At 42.6% G+C, this 3,478-nt stretch overlaps 1 long non-coding RNA gene across 1 annotated transcript; it reads right to left on the bottom strand.

The window, feature by feature from the left end:
- Window positions 1-1,802: 1,802 nt before the first annotated feature.
- On the bottom strand, window positions 1,803-3,472 carry LOC106511332 (uncharacterized). The gene is made up of 2 exons (XR_001309518.1): window positions 2,030-3,472; window positions 1,803-1,988 (listed from the first exon to the last, which is right to left on the bottom strand). It is a non-coding gene; the product is annotated as an uncharacterized LOC106511332 (long non-coding RNA).
- Between the last annotated feature and the right edge of the window lie 6 nt (window positions 3,473-3,478).

Raw genomic sequence — 3,478 nt, 5'->3', positions numbered from 1 at the left:
TACCGGCCCCTGCTGCTGAGGCTGGGGGACCCCGTCTACCGGCCCCTGCTGCTGAGGCTGGGGGACCCCGTCTACCGGCCCCTGCTGCTGAGGCTGGGGGACCCCGTCTACCGGCCCCTGCTGCTGAGGCTGGGGGACCCCGTCTACCGGCCCCTGCTGCTGAGGCTGGGGGACCCCGTCTACCGGCCCCTGCTGCTGAGGCTGGGGGACCCCGTCTACCGGCCCCCCCTCGTCACGCTGTAAATAAGGGACAGAAACAGAACTTAGTTGTAACTTTAATGAATTAGTGGACCGAAGAGGTTTCTGCATGCTACTGCCTTCCTGCAACACGGTGATTCAAAGTCCAGACATAACGACACGACGCAGCCCACCCACACGGGTCGGTCCAAACCGCACCGCAGAGCCGAGCCGCTGCTTGAGTCCGCTCCAGGTGTTCTGGTCCCGAGGTCGGGCCGGTGCAGGAGGCCTGATCCATTACTGAACGGTGGACATTTGTATAGTGTGGTTCATTTTCTAAATGTGTGATAAATAAAAACAAGGAAGATTTCTCTACAGCGCCTGGCCCAGGTTCTGTTCTGACCCGACCCGGTTCTGTTGGACCAACCAGTAATCACAGCTGTCCTCTTTTTATTTGTGAGCCGTCACATCGAAACCAGGATTAAGTCCAAAAGTGGAGAAACAGGCAGATACAGGGTTTAGATTTAAATGTGCAAAAATTACATTTAGTCAAAATAAAATGAATTAATTTATCAATGAATCATGTTAATGAACTGAAATATAATCATAAAGTTTGTAAGAACTGTTTTGAGCAGCAGTGCAAAAAAAACTGATTTTAAGTAAAAACACTTTAAAGTTTAAATTTTCCCTGTGAGCTAACAATGTTCTTGTTTCTTTCCAACTGGGAAATCTTAATATACAAATATTTGAGCTTTCCTCTTTATATTAACATCAAATTTACTCAATAAAATTAGGATTCAGATCAAACAGTAATATATTATCATAACCAACAAGACAAATGAAGTCATATTTCTGGATAAACTTATAACAGGATGATCCAGGTGTCAAAGTTTTTAAAGCTGGAATCTGAAAATGAGGTCATTTTGACCAAATTTGACTTAATCCTCATGTCGATATGATGGGTCACGTTTATAAACTCATTTCCTGAGTCAGCAGTTTTAACTGAGACTTTTATTCTTTTCAGCATTTATAAYTGTTTAGCTTTTAGCTACTTTCAGCTAGCAGTAGCTTTAAAGTGCCTGTGACATGTTATTCTTCAAAAACAAAAAGTCAAAACAAATTTATATTTAAGAAAGTTGGAATAATACACACAATTTAACACATTTTGTCCCATAACTTATTTCTTTTGAACTTGGCTCAAAGTGAAACAGGAAGTGACATCACAGGGGAACTCATTAAAGAAAACTCTGGTCTTTGTTTATTAAATCAATATTATTTGAATTCTGACTGTTCTTCATCTGATACTTCTCTACAGTCTGTTGTAACAACGCTCTGACACGCAGACATTCCTCTGACATCACTTCCTGTTTCTTCACAGGTAAATATCTCATCTGTTCATCTCAGTTGTGTGAAATTAGTTTTGTAATATTTAATCAGTGTCTTTCTAAKAARYKATTCATGTTTATTACAGAAGTTTGACGTCACAGGGACTTAAAGGTTTACTTTGCATTTTGTTTCTAACAGTTTGAAAAGGGACAGAACAGTTACCTTGGTTAGGAAGAATAAAGTTCTTGTTGGTCCGGACCGGTCTGATCTGGACCGGTCCYAAATAAAGAGCCAGAATCTTCAGATTTCAGAACATTTTAATTAAACATCATCCTGAAAACAAGACAAACATCAGCACCTGTCAGGATCTAAAGCAGGAAGGAGAACCTGAACCTGAAGGTTCTGGCCGGGTAACGCCGCAGAGTTTCAGGTGTTTGATTTCCCAGCATGCACCTGGGCTCGGTACCCGGCCCTCGGATCAGAACCTGCTGGTGTTTCTCCTCCAGAGCAGCAGGGACAGAGGAACCTGCGAGTCTAATCTGATCAAAGGAAAGGTTTGTCCTCAGACGAGTGAAGCACCAGGAGTCAGAACCTCTGAGGTCCAGTCGGTTCTGGAAAAACCCAACGAGGCGTCTGAGGGTTGTAATAAATTAGAACCAGGAGGTTTAAAAAATAGATTCTGTTTCTAAGAGTCTCTCAGGTTTGGACCTGTGAGCACCAGAGGAATGCTGAGAGACGAGGCAGTGCAGGTTCTAAGGTTCTGACCCAACAGAACCTCCTGAGGGGGGAGGGGGGGCGTTCTGATGAAGACAGAAGGCACGGCAGAGACTTCCCATCATCCCTCAGCTCTGATTCTGAAATATCTGGACCCAACAGAACCTCCCGAGGATTCTGCAGAAACTGAAAGTTTGTTCACAAAAACCTGAACTTTTTTAAACTTTTACAGGAAAAAATTATTTTACAATTATTATAAATAAGATTAACTTTTTTTAATTAAATGAAGCAAATATTTTATTTAAACCTYTAAATTGGCTCAAAATCCTGATATTTTAAAAAATTTTCATCTTCGAGTTCAGACAATCTGAGGTAGAACTCTAAAATCATCAGTATCTTACCTGCAGCAGATAGCTTTTTTGAGTTTAACCTTTAACAAGAATTAAATTTTTATCAATTTAAATTTTCTGCCTTTTTTAAAAAAACAAACATTTTTTGATTTAATGTTTTTTTTTAATCTTTTACACCAAAAAATGTTTTGACTCATCCGAAGCTGAGAAATCCTACAATCAGGTTCCTCGTCTCACAGTAATTGGTAAGTAGCAGCAGCAGCTAGCTGTAGCACTCCAGGTTTATAAAACTGTTTGACGTGAACCATGTTTCTGGGTCTGATCCATGTTGAGCTCACTGTGGGCCGAGCCAGAATTAAACTTGTTTCTGAACAGTCGTCTGCAGCAGGTAAGACACTAACTAAACCAGATTCAAACTGAAAGGACCCGCTGAGGCATGATGGGAACTCGTTGAACAACGACAGTTGAGTTAAGAGGAAGCTGGTTCTGAAACTCGTCAGACCTGTAGCACCTGGAGCGGCGGCGCCTACCACCGCCCCGAAACTTAAAAAACATGGCTGAAGATCCGTCTGCTGGTTCCAGACCGGCCAGAATCTGAAGAACCGTCTCACAAAGTCCAAACAGGAAGTGCTCGTTTGGCAGCGCCGGATCTCGTTAGTTTCTTTTTAAAGCCCTGACGGGGTCCGGACCCGGGTCTGAGGAGCTGCTGGTGGAGGAGGTTTGGTCCCTGAAGAGTTGAACTTTTTTAAAGTCCTGATTTTTGTTTCCTTAAACCGTGAAGACGTTTACCAAAAAACTACAACTATCAAAACGTCCCGACAGAAGAAAGATCAGATCAGACCGAAATGTTGCAGATTTCCTGAAGTGTGTGTGTGTGTGTGTGTGTGTGTGTGTGTGTGTGTGTGTGTGTG

This window comes from Austrofundulus limnaeus, unplaced genomic scaffold (assembly GCF_001266775.1).
Source record: "Austrofundulus limnaeus strain Quisiro unplaced genomic scaffold, Austrofundulus_limnaeus-1.0 Scaffold2689, whole genome shotgun sequence".
NCBI classification, from domain to species: Eukaryota; Metazoa; Chordata; class Actinopteri; order Cyprinodontiformes; family Rivulidae; genus Austrofundulus; species Austrofundulus limnaeus.
This window is presented reverse-complemented; position numbering and strand designations above follow the sequence as displayed.